Below are 16,737 nucleotides of genomic sequence, written 5' to 3'. Positions count from 1 at the left end.
CAAGACACATAATTGTCAGATTCACCAAGGTTGAAATGAAGGAAAAAATGTTAAGGGCAGCCAGGGAGAAAGGTCGGTTACTCAAAAAGGGAAGCCCATCAGACTAACAGCGGATCTCTCAGCAGAAACCCTACAAGCCAGAAGAGAGTGGGGGCCTATATTCATCATTCTTAAATAAAAGAATTTTCAACTCAGAATTTCATATCCAGCCAAACTAAGCTTCATAAGCAAAGGAGAAATAAAATCCTTTACAGACAAGCAAATGCTGAGAGATTTTGTCACCACCAGGCCTGCCTTACAAGAGTTCCTGAAGGAAGCACTAAACATGGAAAGGAACAACTGGTACCAGCCACTGCTAAAACATGACAAATTGTAAAGACCATTGATCCTATAAAGAAACTGCATCACACTGGGTGCAGTGGCTCATGCCTATAATCCCAGCACTTTGGGAGGCCTAGGAGGGTGGATCACGAGGTCAGGAGATCAAGACCATCCTGGCTAACATGGTGAAACCCTGTCTCTACTAAAAATACAAAAAAAATAGCCAGGCATGGTGGTGGGCACCTGTAGTCCCAGCTACTCAAGAGGCTGAGGCAGGAGGATGTTGTGAACCCAGGAGGCAGAGCTTGCAGTGAGCCAAGATCATTCCACTGCACTCAAGCCTGGGTGACAGAGGAAGACTATCTCAAAAAAGAAAAAGAAAAAAAAAAGAAAAGAAAAGAAACTGCATCGATTAATGGGCAAAATAACCAGCTAACATCATAGTGACAGAATCAGATTCACACATAACAATATTATCCTTAAATGTAAACAGGCTAAATGCCCCAATTAAAAGACACTGACTGGCAAATTGAATAAAGAATGAAGACTCATCAGTGTGCTGTATTCAGGAGACTCATCTCATGGCAGAGACACACATAGGATCAAAATAAAGGGATGGAGGAAGATCTAACAAGCAATGGGAAAGCCAAAAAAAAAAAAAAAAAAAAGCAGGGTTGCAATCCTAGTCTCTGATAAAACAGTCTTTAAACCAACAAAGATCAAAAGAGACAAAGAAGGCCATTAAAGAATGGTAAAGTGATCAATTCAACAAGAAGAGCTAACTAGCTTGTGTGTGATGTTCTCCTCCCTGTGTTGATGTGTTCTCATTGTTCAACTCCTACTTATAAGTGAGAACATGTGGTGTTTGTTTTCTCTTCCTGTGTTAGTTTGCTGAGAATGATGGCTTCCACCTTCATCCAAGTCCCTGCAAAGGACATGAACTCATCCTTTTTTATGGCTGCATGGTATTCCATGTTGTATATGTGCCACATTTTCTTTATCCAGTCTATCATCGATGGGCATTTGGGTTGGTTCCAAGTTTTTGCTATTGTGAATAGTGCTGCAATAAACATACATGTGCATGAGTATTTATAGTAGAATGATTTATAATCCTTTGGGTATATACCCAGTAATGGGATTGCTGGGTTAAATGGTATTTCTGGTTCTGGATCCTTGAGGAATAGCCACACTGACTTCCACAATGGTTGTACTAGTTTACAGTCCCACCAACAGTGTAAAAGTGTTCCTATTTCTCCACATCCTCTCCAGCATCTGTTGTTTCCTGACTTCTTAATGATCACCCTTCTAACTGGTGTGTGATGGTATCTCACTGTGGTTTTGATTTGCATTTCTCTAATGACCAGTGACGATGAGCTTTTTTACCATATGTTTTTTGGCCACATAAATGTCTTCTTTTGAAAATTTATAGATTCAATGCTATCCCAATCAAGCTACCCTTGACTTTCTTCACAAAATTGGGAAAAACTACTTTAAATTTCATATGGAACCCAAAAAGAGCCCTAACCAAAAATAACAAAGCAAAAGGAAAAATCCTAAGCAAAAAGAACAAAGCTAGAGGCATCACGCTACCTGAATTCAAACTTATACTACAAGGCTACAGTAACCAAAGCAGCATGGTACTGGTGCCAAAACAGATATATAGACCAATGGAACAGAGTAGAGGCCTCAGAAATAATGTCACACATCTACAACCATCTAATCTTTGACAGACCTGACAAGAACAAGCAATAGGAAAAGGTTAATAAATAAATAAAATAAATAAATAAATAAAATAAATAAATAAAAGCATTAATAAATGGTGTTGGGAAAACTGGCCCACCATATGCAGAAAACTGAAACTGGACACTTTCCTTATACCTTCTACAAAAATTAACTCGAGATGGATTAAAGACTTAAACGTAGGACCTCAAACCATAAAAACTGTAGATGAAAACCTCAGCAATACCATTAAGGAAATAAGCATGGACAAAGACTTCATGACTAAAACACCAAAATTGATATCAAAAGCCAAAATTGACAAATGGGATCTAATTAAACTAAAGTGCTTCTGCACAGCAAAAGAAACTATCATCAGAGGGAACAGGCAACCTACAGAATGGAAGAAATTTTTTGCAATCAATCCATTTGACAAAGGGCTAATATCCAGAATCTACCAAGAACTTAAACAAATTTACAAGGAAAAACAAACAATCCCCTCTAAAATTTGGCCAAGGATATGAATAGATTTAATTTTTTCACCAATTGAAAATTTTGGTAATTTAGACTTGTATGTTTCTACTGCTATAATACTCTTATAAAATTTTAAATATGTTTGAAAAGAATTAAGTATCTTTCTTTAATGAATGAGCTCATTTTCTGCCAAAAGACAATGGCAGAAACATCATACAATCATAATTTTATTGTTTCTACTGTGAGACATTTTCTCTTGAAATATAATCTGTATTCTGAATGATAAACCAACTCCTCCCTAAGAAACACTCAAAATATACTTCTCTACTGATCATAAGATGTTTTGACAGGCCCATGTTTTATGAGCTGAAGTGAGGCCACACTGCACCAGGATCTATAAAGAAAAGCATTCTCTGTGGGGGCCCATATATTTCAGATAATGGTGGCATAATTTATTATTTTCCATTGTGAGACGATATCTTGGCACTATTACTAGCCAATGTATAAAACACTGAAACAGGCAAGTTGACATTTTTACTAGAGTTGTATGATCCCATAATTTTTTTCTGTGACAGTACTTCCACTTCAGATCTTTAAAAGATCCATTTTTTTTCTTAAATTTTTGCTTTCCCTTAACTTATTACTAATATTGGAGCATAAAATAATGTATAAATATTTTTGACCTTTTCCTGCCAGGTCCAGTGGGACTTGGCAAGCTGTACTACAGTTAATTATGTTGCAACATTTCATTGTTGGAAAGTGGTAAATAGGAGCACCTTTTTTTCTGTCTAAAACTTTTATATTTGTTGGGGCCAGAAGAAAATATTGGCTGTTAAGTAGACAGTGTTCCTGTTTTGGGAAAGTAAAACTGTCATTATTTTAGTAAATTGTAGTATTACAAAGGACTATAAATGATAAATGCCTGTATTTAAAAATTGAACATATACTATTATACAATCAATTCTCTAATTATCATGGTTTAAATTATACACTATAGAATATTGAAGAGACTGTTTTAAAAATATTTTGCTGTCTCTTGCTGCTGGGTTTGTGGCTTCTCCTTCAATTTCAAGTGGTACAGAGTTCACTTTAACTCAAAGTATGTAGTATTAAGAACCTAATAGCTCAAAATATAGTCATTCATGTTTCCTGTCTTCAAGCAGGTGAATACTGGGGGGTTGGGGAGGGGGCTAATAATAAAACAAACAAGAAAAACTGTGTAATATTCACTAGAATAAAGAGCTATTAACCAAATAAATTCTGAATAATTTATCACTCCATTTGTCTAAGAGGACTAGGACTAATTTTCTAGTGTGGTATTTGTGTTAGGACAGGGCTTTGAAAGGCAGACAGCTGAATGCAATGATGTAGGATGCATCAATAGATTTATATTAAATAAGTAAAGTAGAAGTAGAGCATATGGGGAGAAATATTATAAGATATAACAAAGAAATAATGTCCAATTTTGATAAGTAAAGTGTGAATAGGGGGAAAATGAATCTTAACTGATCAAATATAGAAAATGATTCACAAAGGAAAGTTAACACATTTCTTCTAAGTCAGTGTGGCTGGAAAAACAGTGGAACCAGTAGCAGTCAGGAAGAAGGGACTATTAATATATTAGATATGTTCAACAGGAAGATGGAAATTATATTCTGCGGTTTGGGCAAATCAGGAATTATCTGTCAATTCCATCAAAGCCTATGTTTAAATTCATGAGAATTTTTGGGTATAAATTTAAGGAGAAGATTTTTTTTCAGAAAATATATTTTTTCAGGTTTTCTTTATTTTTTAACTAGACCTGTTGCCTTTTGTTGATTTCCTACATTATTTTGTACCACATTTACTAGACATACCATTGTTTGTTTTGCCCCATAATTATTTTTGAATGTAACTCACTCTTCTCTTTTTCTGAATGTTTGTTGGGAGAAGAGACATTTACTCAACTCTGTATTTCCCTTAGTGCCTCTAGTAATGTTTTACATGTGAAAGAAGCAACAAATATTTCCAGAATGGAATAGAATAAGAGCATTCTAAGATGGAAATTCAAAGACATACTACTTAAATCCAATTCACCTTGAGTTCACTAATAAACACCTCAGGGCACCAATAATTTTATTTAATTGCACAAGACTGACATTCAAAAGTAGTCCCCTTAACAAATTGAACAAAAGTAGAAATTAGAGAAAGCCTGAAATAAACATGAGTAACTTTAGTTTCTTCATTCTCGTCAGCATTTTTTTTTTCATGATCAAGTTTCATCAACTAACTTGTGCTAGGTAGCATGAATCATAGCCCAGGCACCAGAGTTTTCCTTCTGTGGGCCACTCTGCTTGTCATAGGGAAGTTCACTTTCCTCCTGTAAATATGGCTGCTCCTGTTATATGGATCAGCTGTTACTCTAAAGGAGTTCAACTTTGTACTTTAATCTTTCCCACTGCCTTCCCAAGTTACCCCCTGCTAATCTAATACCCATTGCTTTCTGGGAAACACTGTTCGCACCCTGAGTAGACATTGATCAGTATCCAAGTGACAGACTGGTGTGAGAAAGATAAAATGCTAGGTTGCACCAAATCCTGCTGGCTTGCATTTTTTTTTTTTTTTTTTTTTTTTCTGAACTCTTGGGAACACTTGATTTTGCAAACTTTCCTGCAGTTAGATGAAGCATTGTGAGTGAATAATGGATTGAATTATAGATGGAAATGCCATAATGCACTTCTGGGCCACGACAGGTAAGAGCTAGTGTGCCTTCCTTAGCTTTCTTCTTTTCGTTTAATATTGTGACCTTAGAGAGATGATGTGATTGAAATGTTCTAGCTGGAGAAAGACTAGTTGGAGAAATACTTGCCAACTCACATCAGATTGATTTCTGTGTTTATCCATTACATAGCATAGCTTAATTTATCTTGACAAATACATGGAAAAGCATTCTTTTTCTTTTATATTACATTCCTAGAAAGATCTCAAAAGAGTTCTCTGGGTCCCCAAAGGTTTTAATAAATTTAGTACCATACCTTTTTCAGCTTTTAATTCCTGTTTCCTGTCTACCACAGGACTGAGAGATTAATACATTGAGGTTTAAGCCAAAAGTTAAATCTATATGATAGTTGTTGCATTGCACACATTTTTCTTTAACTCAGAAAAATAAGACTCAATATTAGGTCAAGTTTGTTATGCCTGTCTCCTCCTACCCAATATCCCTGAATATATAGATTCATCCTAGGAGTTATTTAGATGTGCCCAAAATGTCTGTATCTCAGCAGCAAACAGAGCCTGGGTGCCAGTTTTCATCTTAGCATCACAAAGAAAAGCTGATTTATAGTTATGAACATTGGTAAATGAAATATGTGAATACATTGTAAATTAGATTTTGAAGGTCTTCTTAGCCCGTGTGAAATTAGAAATTGAAAGTAAAAGTATACACGCTTTCTTGGCTGGTATAACCTAAAACATTTTTCCAACATTCTTGAATAACACAAGACATGGAAAGTATTGCAAATGAAGTATGACATATACGTCTTAGCATTATTTTACTAGTAGTTTTTATAGTATGCGTTAGCATTTCAGTTTGAGTAAATTTTATGTTCCCAGATTTAAGCCTTATAATTTTCCTTAGTCATTTGTGAGAATCTGAGAATATATTGAATTTAATATTTTAAAATTTTGTATTAATGCGCTGCATTGCTTCTTGCTAATAATTATTTGAATATGATATTAATGAATCAAGTTCTAGTAATTTTTCTTATTAGGGTAGTTTTTAGATAATCCAAGCATTCTTTTCCTTTTTGATGAAGAGGATTATGGGTTTAACCATAATTGGTAGTTTAGTAATCTATCCTTAAAAAATTTCTCTGGAGTAAAACATCTATTTTCCTTCCTTCCTCTCCTTTCTTCCAGTTACTTTAGATAATAGGAAACTCTATTCTATTATTTCTTTCTTGGCTTCTATTCTTCATTTTTTTTCTGCACTGTATTCTTTGTCTTCTTCCATGTTAATATGTCTAGTATACATTTTGTTTTTTAGAAGCAGAGATCATGTTATATTATTCTTTATATCCCTCATGTATATAGCTGTGTTTGACAAATTGAGCCCCTTATAACATTTTTTGAAGAAGGAATAGGTGAATTATCACATACATAAATGAAATTTTAAACAATATTTAGGGATCTTTTTGTCATCAAAGGTAACTTCCACATTTCTGTATCTATTTTGGAAAACAGAATGTGCAGAATCTAGAACTGAATCAGATTCTTCTGACCACTCACAGAACGATTCTATCACAACATTGGGTTAAACTTGGATTAGTCGAGAAGACACATTAAAACTTGCATGAATCTCAGCTACATATGAATAACCTTTATTCGTCTGCCACTTTAGTAACCTCATTCCCAAGATCACAACCCAGAACTCATTTTCTAAAATCTCTTCAGCTTTTAAATTAGTCTTGCACTCTTTGGATACATGCTCTGATTTTTGCTGCTCTGTGACTCTCCAATGTCAATAGCCATCTTTTCCGTTTCATCAAGATCTCTAATTTCTTTTCCATTTCTTATTACACTGCAGTTTTCTTTTTCTTTTCTATCCCAGCCCAGATCTCATCATCAATCAATCTCTTATGGTTATACTCAGTTTTATTGCACTTTCCATCCTTCGTGTTGCAGCTGTTCTGCAATCCCCAGTCAAACAAATATGATGGATCTTTATTCCAAGGTAGTACATTAAGTCACTTTTGGATAAAACAATACAACTGTGTGTCTTTAGTTTTATGCAAGTAAAATTAAGACAAAAGTATATTTGAAATTCATAGAACAAATAATAAAAAAATTAAAATGATTGAAACAGAAACAGACATATAATAGCTGACATTAAAGGCAAAATTTATTTTTTAAGAAATATCAACAAAATCAATAACTATAACTGATTAAGAGAAAAAGAGAGACACCACAAGTTAGCAATATCAAGAATAAAATCTGGAAAATGGCTACATATCCTTTTGATATTAAAAAGATAATAAGTGAATATCATTTAAAAAACTGGACTCCCCCAAGGGGTGTGACTACTTAAATCTAATAGAAAATATTCTTACAGATGTAACTTATAAAAACTGACACATGATGAAATATAAAATCTGAGTATCCCAGTTTCTATTCAAGAAATTGAATTTGCTATAAAGCATAGTCACTTAAAGAAAACTTCAAGCCCACATGATATCACTGGTGAATTCTAACAAACATGATTTGAATATTGTGTTAGACTGTTCTCAGGCTCTTAATAAAACATATGTGAGAGTGGATAATTTATAAAGAAAAACAGTTTTAATGGACTCACAGTTCCACGTGGCTGGAGAGGCCTCACAGTCATGACTGAAGGTGAATGAGGAGTCATGTCTTAGATGGCGGCAGGCAAGAGAGCTTGTGCAGGGGAATTCCCATATATAAAACCATTAGATCTTGTGAGGGTTATTCACTACCATGAAACAGTATGAGGGAATTCACACCTATGATTCAATTTTCTCCACTTGGCCCCACCCTTGGCACGTGGGATTATTACAATTCAAGGTGATATTTGGGTGGGGACACCACCAAACCATATCAAATATATATCAATAGTAGTACAGAGATTCTTCTGAGGATGTAAAAGAAATACATCGAAATGCATTATATGAGACTGACATAACTTGAAACCAAAATCTAACAGATATTAAAATAAGAGAAAATTTCAGACCAATACCCCTTATGAATGTAGATGAAAAAATACTTACCACATGTTAGCCAATATATCCAATAAAAAATTGAAAAGACAATAAACTATTAAGGCAAAATTGGTTTAAAATTTGAAAATCTGTTCTCATAAGGCACACTATTAACAGAATTAAAAGAAAAAAGCATAAGGCCATTTTAATAAATTTGGAAAAAGAATTTGTTAAGATGCAATCCATACCTACAATAACTCAGCCAATTGCAAATATATAAAGGCTTCCTTCAACTGATAAAGGCATGCATGAAAAATGTAGAGCCAACATCATAATTATAGATACCTCATAAAGGAAACATAAAAGCTGTCAATAAACATTAGAAAAATGTTCAACATTATTTGTTATGAGGTAAATAAAAAATAAACCCACAATGAGAGCTCATATCCATCAGAAAGACAGAAAAGAAAAACAGACTAACATCACCAAATATTATCAAGGGTGTGCAGCAATTGGGACTCTCATACATCATTGGTGAGATTATAAAGTAGTAAACCATGTCTGGCAAATGTGTGGCAGTTTCTTGTAAAACTTGAAAACTAACTGAAACAAAACAAATAAACAAAATTTTTTATTCTACATCACAGTCATTCCACCTGTAGGTATTTAGCCAATAGAATTTCAAATATCTACCCTCAAAAAATTTTTTACCAGAATGTTCCTAACATCTTTACTCAATATATAAACAAACCTGGAGACACTTCAGGTGGCCATCAATAGAAAAATGGCTAAACAACTGTGAAATATTCTTACATTGGAATACTATCAGGAATAGAAAATAACAACTATTGATATATCCAACAAACAGGATCAATTTGAAAAGCTGTTGGGATAAGTGCTCTATTAATAAACTAAAACTATGAGATGCTGGCATATGAATAGGGAAGTAGATCACTGGAATAGAATAAACTTCCAGAAGTAGACCCAAGTATATATAGAAATTTATCATACAGTGCATGATAAAGGTGGCATTTCAAATTACCAAGGCAACAAAGGACATCTTAATAAATGGTTCAGGGACAATTGGTTAACCATTTGGAAAAAGATAAAATTAGATCCATACTTCACTACCATACTCAAGAACTTAACTCCAAATGGATTATAGATCTAAATGTAGAAAATAATGTAGCCATACAAGTTGTGGAAGAAAACACCTGTGAATTCCTCTTTAATCTCAGTGTGAAAAAAAAAAAAAAGAGACTTTCTGGTTAAATTCCAAAAATCAGGTAAATAAAATATCAGTAACTTTACCTAAAAAATGACAGCAAATTTTATGGCTAAAAAACACCATATACTCAAAAGACCACTGCAACACTTGAAATGAATATTTGCAATATATACTACAAACGAAGGGCTAATGTTCCTAATAATATAAAGAACTTTTAAAAATTAGCGACACTAGGCAAAAAAATTGAAAATTAAGAGAAAGACACACACAGAAATCACATTAAAGGTATGTAACTGGGCTTTTAAACACGTGTAACAATATTTAACCTCACTTATAATTAGAGAAGTGCAAATTAAAACAACATTAAGATAATACTTCTCATCTATCATATTGGTGAAAATGACAAAGAATGACGTCACATTCTTCTGGCAAGGCTATGAGGAACCTGACACTAGAATACATTGATACTGGCAAGACAAAGCTGGAAATATTCTGGAGGAAGAATTTTCAATGAATTAATTCAATTAATTTATTATTTATTTATAATACCAAATTGTGTTGGCTCTTATGTCTAATATATCAATTATATTCAGTCAAGTTTTTAAAAGTGCATTTGGCTGAATGTTTGATGACGATAATTTTCAAAGGTGTTTAAATTTTACTTCCTATTTGATCAAGTTTTTAAAAAGTTGTATTTTTACCATAAGAAGATTCAACTCTAAGAGATTACAATTTGCATGCATATTTATTTCATAAATTCCTTCATTCTTAGGTCAATAAGAAACTCCACTTGGGAAAGGATATACCCATTCTTAGTAAATCACCTGGCTTTGCATGCATGCTATAAGAACATCTACTTAAAATATTTCTTTAAGTACTTTAATTTGGTTTCAAATCCTCTCCTGTGAATAAAAACCCCTTTTGTAGGTGAGCAGTCACTCGACAACTAAGATTACTTTTATGGATATTTCACTTTTAACTAAGCCTTACACATCTGTTCTACCCACAAATTACAATTTCAAAATGATCATATTTCAGAATTTGGCCATAAAAAGGTAAGATTGAGTGATTTAAATGCATCAGTATAGTCTTTGCTCAATGCAGCATATATTTATAAGGCTTCCTCAGGTTTAAGGTGTAAATTATAAAATGTATTCTCCCTATTTGTAAATTAGCTTCACAAGAAAAGAGTTTTATGATTACTACATATTTATGACCATCTAGACATCAATGTAAGATTAAATTTAAGTTCAAATTTATTAAAAGTGAACTACTAAAAAAATGCAGAGAAATGAAGCATTTCATAATCTATCTTTCTGTAACATCATAAGAAAGGAATAATTCACATCTCCAAAGGGAAAAATACAGAGATGACAATGATGCTTTAGCCAATAGGACTTCAGTCTTTGATGGCACTTACACAAGTTGAAGTGTACTAAAATTTAATTTGTAGTGTAATGATTGCTGAGAGATGAATACTTCATTTAAGCTATATTAATTGACTACAGAATTTTGCTGGTAACCAACTGAATGAATGAGTTTTAAAGAAATTAGTATTTTTTTCACGTATAAAGCTGTTTCTACAAACTTCTAAAGGTATATATTTCTAAATATTTTCTGCTCCCTAGAAAGAACTTAATCAAATATTATAGCACAAACCACTTAAATAGCTTAGAATTTTTTTTATTGTTTAGTCTTCACCTGTAAGAACCATCTATTCAATTAAAATTTCACTCACATATGTACTAGATGTTTTTCTCACAAGTATAAAGTTAGCAAAATACCATTTAATATTTGCAGTTAGTATAACAAACCATGCAGTATATTAAAAGCATTAAAATGCATTACATGTGTTTCATATCTAGGGATAAGCCATGGCATATATGACCAGTTCAACTACATTTTAAATATCACTTAATTTTACTCAAATAATTACGTGTGTGTGTGTGTGTGTGTGTGTGTGTATTTTTAATTAATAGCTCTAAAATGTTTAAAAACTTAATTTTTGTGGAAGGTTTTATCGATGAGTAGGTGGGTAGATGGATATCCAGACTTAATTTAGTTAATCTTTGCACATGGAAGCAGTCATTTCATGCACATATGACTTTAGAAATATAGGAATAGGAAGATGAATTAAATAGCCATTTCTGAGCCGTAGAAGGAAACTCCAGAACATCTGATATAATTCCCAATTTAAAGTTTCCACCCACTGCAGAATATCTCCAACTAGTGTTTAAGAAGTCTGTTTATGAACCTCCATTATTAATCCCTATCTTTCTAGCATAAAATTCAGTTTTTTAAAGCAGTGATATAGAATTACAAATCTTAGTCATACAATATGTAAATGCAAGCTGAATTGACTGAATATGTTTTATTATAAAGTGGTGAATATATTTAACACTATGGTTATTATTCAGAATCCAAGTAAATATGACAGGTCCAAATAACTACAAAAATAATTGGATACAATCCACTTACAGTTAAGCCATTGAATGATTAATTCATTCTGAAAATGGATATTCAAGGTGTCATTTTATTTCATAACAATAACAACAATAATAATAATGTGACTCTGAGGTAGAGATATATACTACTATGGGCAGAATTATGTTCCTCCCAAATTCATAGGCTGAAGCTCTAATCCCCAGTACCTCAGAATATGATTGTATTTGGAGATGGAGACTTTAGAGAGGTAATTAGTTAAAATGAGGTCATTAGGGTGGGGTTTAATAAAATATGATCGGTGTCTTTATAAGAAGAGTAAATTTGGACACAGAGAAGATGACATGAGGACACAGAAGATGGTTATTTACAAGTGAAAGACAGAGGTTTAGGACGAAATCAACACTGCCAACATCTTGATCTCATTTTAGCCTCCAGAACTGTGAGAAAATAAATTTATATTGTTTCAGGCACTCAGTCTGTAATACTTTGTTATGGCAACTCTAGAAAACAAATACAGTAGTCCTGGAAATCCTCTCTCAGGAGGTAATATTTTAGTCAAAAGCAGTAAAGTTCAATGGCTTTGTAACGGTACAAATAGAGACCGTTATAGCTGAATTAATTTGAGCAGAAGAGTAGGAGGAAATTAGATCGAGAATATAGGCTGAGGACAAATAACATTAGTGCCTACAAGTCACTTTCCCAGGGTCAATGATAAAATGAATGAACATTTATTATTCATAATTTCCTGTCTCCTTTTGCAGAGCACTAATCTGAAAAACAAAATTTAACAACTGAAAACTAACATTCCAGAATTTCTAGGCTCTGAAATCTAACTACAACCAGTGCAGTAGAGATTGAAGTCCCAGTCATTGTTGGTTAGAATTTGATCAAGTAGTCAATTTGACACAGTTGCCCCATCTTTAAGCATTTTCTCCAAAAATGAAGACACGAATACTGAAGGATACAAGCACAGTGATATTTGTTATACCACTAGTTACAGGAAAGAAAAGTTGAAAAATATTGACCAAAAATAAAACACATTATAATACAAAATTTACAAGACCATATACAAGCTAACTATCTAACAGAAAGAACACCCACTGAGAAATAATTTTTTTCTTTCTCCTCAGAGTATAATATTTAAATTCTGCTGTATATGATATATTATAAATTGGAATGTGATCCTTTATAGCTTTCAAACTTTTTTCTACATAATTTTATATTTTGATGACAACAACACTGAGAAATAGATATTATCTCTGTTGTAAAAACAACAAAATACAGTAAAATTGAGAATCGTAAAATATGTGATTTCAAAACTAGTGAGGAGCTTTTAAAATCACCAGTTCTCAGGTAGGTTGGAAGATGGAAGGAGGAGTTCTCAGATGATCACGATATGAAGAGTTCACTAACCTCTGTTCAGCAAGAAATAAACAAATAAACGACTGTTGAATGCAAACATGAAGTTTTGGCTTCTCCATTTATAGTAGTTTTGCCTTCTCTAGTACGAATAGTACGAAGAGAGTTTTATGGTTTAAAATTTAAAACTACACTGCTGATCTGTCCCTTTTGAATGGTTGCAACATTCAAAAGTTACAGATAACATCATAATGTAAAGTATTAAATATTCCATTCTAAATGAAAAAGAAATTCTACAAAAATTTGAGATATGAAGCAAGAGATACTTAGAGTGTAATAACTGTAATACTCACATTAGAAAAAAATGAAAGATCTGAAGTTCATAAGCTAAGTATTCAATTCATGAACAACATAAATCCAAGAAAGAAGGAGGAAAATATAAACAGAAAAGCAGAAACAGATGAAATGGAAAGCAAAGAAATAATAGATCTTATCAACAAAATCATATGCTAGTTCCTTGAGAAGACTAATAACTTGAATATGGAACATTAGTAAGGAATCTATTCACATAAATAACACCATGACCACATGAAATAGTTTACAATTGATATATATTGGAATTTTTAAGAAATGGATAAATTCTGTCATATGTAAAATGTTGATTAAATATTTTAAAAGACAAAAGATTACAGGTATTTTTACATATCTAGTTTAATGTAATACTAATAATAGAGAAGGGCATTTGTGATGGTTACTCTTATAACTTGAGTGGGCCATAGGTTGCCCAGGTATTTGGTCAAACATTATTCTGGGTGTTTCTGTGAGGATGAGTTTTAAGTAAAATTGATATTTAAATTGGTAGAATGAATAAATCAGGTTGCCCAACCTAATATCAGTGGGTCAGTATTGAAAGCAAAGAAAATTGTGGGTCAATTGCTTTTATAAAGATAAACACAAAACCATAAATAAAATAATAGAATACCAGTGATATAAATGCATATATGTTTATGTACACACACACACACATGCACACATACCATGATCAGGTGGAATTATTCCTAGGAATGCAAAGAGAACTGATTAATTTTGATACATGAATCATTTAAAGTGATTTTAGTGGTAGTTAAAATAAAAGAATTTGGTAAAATTTAAAGCTCATGCATGAAACACATGCAGAATTATAAGAAAAACTATTTTATTGAACAAAAGCTACTTATCAAAAAATCTGTAGCAAACATCCATGTGATAAAATAATTATAAAAATATTATCTAAAAGTAAGAGACAAAACAAAATTACCCACTAACATGGATTCTATTCAACAGGATATTTTACTGGAAGTCCTATGTAGCCCAATAAAAGTAGAAAAAGGAATAAATCATACAGGAATAGCAAATGAATTATTTTAAATTTTTTCATAATTTTCTACAATTATTGTCAATAATGAAAACTCAGTAGAATCTACAGATAAAATAAAGCCAAATAAACAAAATTAAAATATTTAAAATCAATGTAAAAATCAATATTTTAATATTTAGTAAAACTGATTTCAAAATAAAAATTTAAAAAACCAAACTCACAGAAGCAGCATCCCAAGTGACATATAGGAATAAGTCAAATTAAATATATTCAAGATCTTTATAGATAAAATTATTTTTCAAAAATAATTAATGCATGTAAAAAAGACCTAATAAATAAATGGAGTGATAAACCAGATTAATATATAGGAAGACTCAATAGCAAAAAGATAATAATATATTTTTTGATGAATTTCAAAATCCTGATAAATACAAATTAACACAGTAAAGAAACGTAAATGGCATAGAGTCCTCTCCTTTATTCACATATTTATTTACTGCTTTAATTATTTTTCTTTCTGGAGGAATGGCATAACCTTTTGAAATGTCTAGGTTAAGGTTTGTTGTGACAAGAATTCTTTAAGTGTGGAGGATCTCTGAAATTATTCAGAAGCTTTTAAAGCATATTTGATAATTAATTGCTTAAACATACATGTGTAGTTTTATTTAAGTTGGATTATGGCAAGGAATGCTCTATTCCAAAGCTAAATATTCACTTAGATAAATGTAGTGAAATTAGTAAAAATGTAGGGCATTATAAGCTGGCACATCTTCCATCATAAAAAGTAACCAAACATATATATTTAATAAAGGAAATTTAGTTTGGCAATCTCTTTATTATTTATTAGCCTATTCAATGTAATGTCTTTTTATTTTTAACTTATAAAGAAATCTAGTGTGATTCCTAGGACTCTATTTACAATGATGGAAATTTTCCGCTTCGATGCCTTATTAACTAGTTGGATATTTTAAGCTTCTATTTCTCTTGCTACTAGCAGCAATTAAGAGTTGTGAATATAATTTATACATCCTTATTAACAGTTATATATATAATCCGCAGGCTCCCTGCGCATCCCACAATGCTCAACTCCAGGATTTCCCTGGCTCACCTGCCTGCCATGGCCAACAAGGAAGCAGCCTTTGACAACGCAGTGGAAGAACATGTGATCAAGGAGGATTACGCCCAGCCTAACTGCACAGTGGCTTCCAGATGTAACCAGACCAGAAGGGAAAGATTTCAGCAGTCATTGACCTGTCCCGGGTACACACACATCAGTTGAACAAAACCACCTCGTGCAGCTTCCTAATGATGATGCTCAGCTTGACCCATCACACTACAACAGCAAGAAAGGAGACTGTGGAGGTTGAGGTTCAGTTAGTGGAAAAATTGAAATAGAAATCAACACCAAGCTGAAGACGTAAACAGGGCCTGATATATTTCCCAACACCCTTGTATCATCACAACAAAGACTTCATCCAGTGATGTTCTTGTCTTTGACTATACAAAACATCCTTCTAAACCAGACCCTCTGAAGAGTGCATCCCAGATTTGCATCTCCATGGACATCAGAAGGCAGGCTGTGGGCTTTTAAGGAACCCAAATCTCAGTGGACACTTACTTATTACTTCAGATGACCACACCTTCTGCCTATGGGACATCAGTGCTGTTTCAAATGAAGAAAAAGTGTTGGATGTAAAGACCATCTTTACAGGGCATACAGCAGTATTTGGAGATAGAGATGCTTCCAGTCATCTTTACCATAGTAATCTTCCATTTAGATCTTTACTATGCTAAAGATGCTTCCAGTCATCTGTTCCATGAGTCTCTGTTTGGAAGTATTGTTTGAATGAGTATCCCTCTATAATAGATACCACTAGTCATGCTATTAGCCCAACCAGTGGGTATTTTCTAAATATTAATGGGTGGACTTGATTCAGAAAAGCCACAGTCTTACATTGAAATTTTCTTCAGGAATTTTCTAGTAGAAAACCCAGGACTAAAGGAGCTATAGAAAGGGAAATATTATTTGCGATTATTTTTCTTCTTATGCTATATCCCCAAGTTTTTCAGGCTCAAGTTGAGAAGAGTGAGTCAATAACTTGTATTTGTTTTTAAAATTAAATTAATCCTTGATAAGAGTGACT

At 32.7% G+C, this 16,737-nt stretch overlaps 1 pseudogene; it reads left to right on the top strand.

Annotated features, from left to right (window-relative positions):
* Positions 1-15,710: 15,710 nt before the first annotated feature.
* On the top strand, positions 15,711-16,439 carry LOC116467434 (histone-binding protein RBBP4-like; annotated as a pseudogene).
* Positions 16,440-16,737: the final 298 nt, after the last annotated feature.

Source organism: Hylobates moloch, unplaced genomic scaffold, assembly GCF_009828535.3.
Source record: "Hylobates moloch isolate HMO894 unplaced genomic scaffold, HMol_V3 SCAFFOLD_4, whole genome shotgun sequence".
NCBI classification, from domain to species: domain Eukaryota; kingdom Metazoa; phylum Chordata; class Mammalia; order Primates; family Hylobatidae; genus Hylobates; species Hylobates moloch.
Note: the sequence above shows the minus strand (reverse complement) of the source record. Positions and strands in the feature narration are given on the sequence as shown.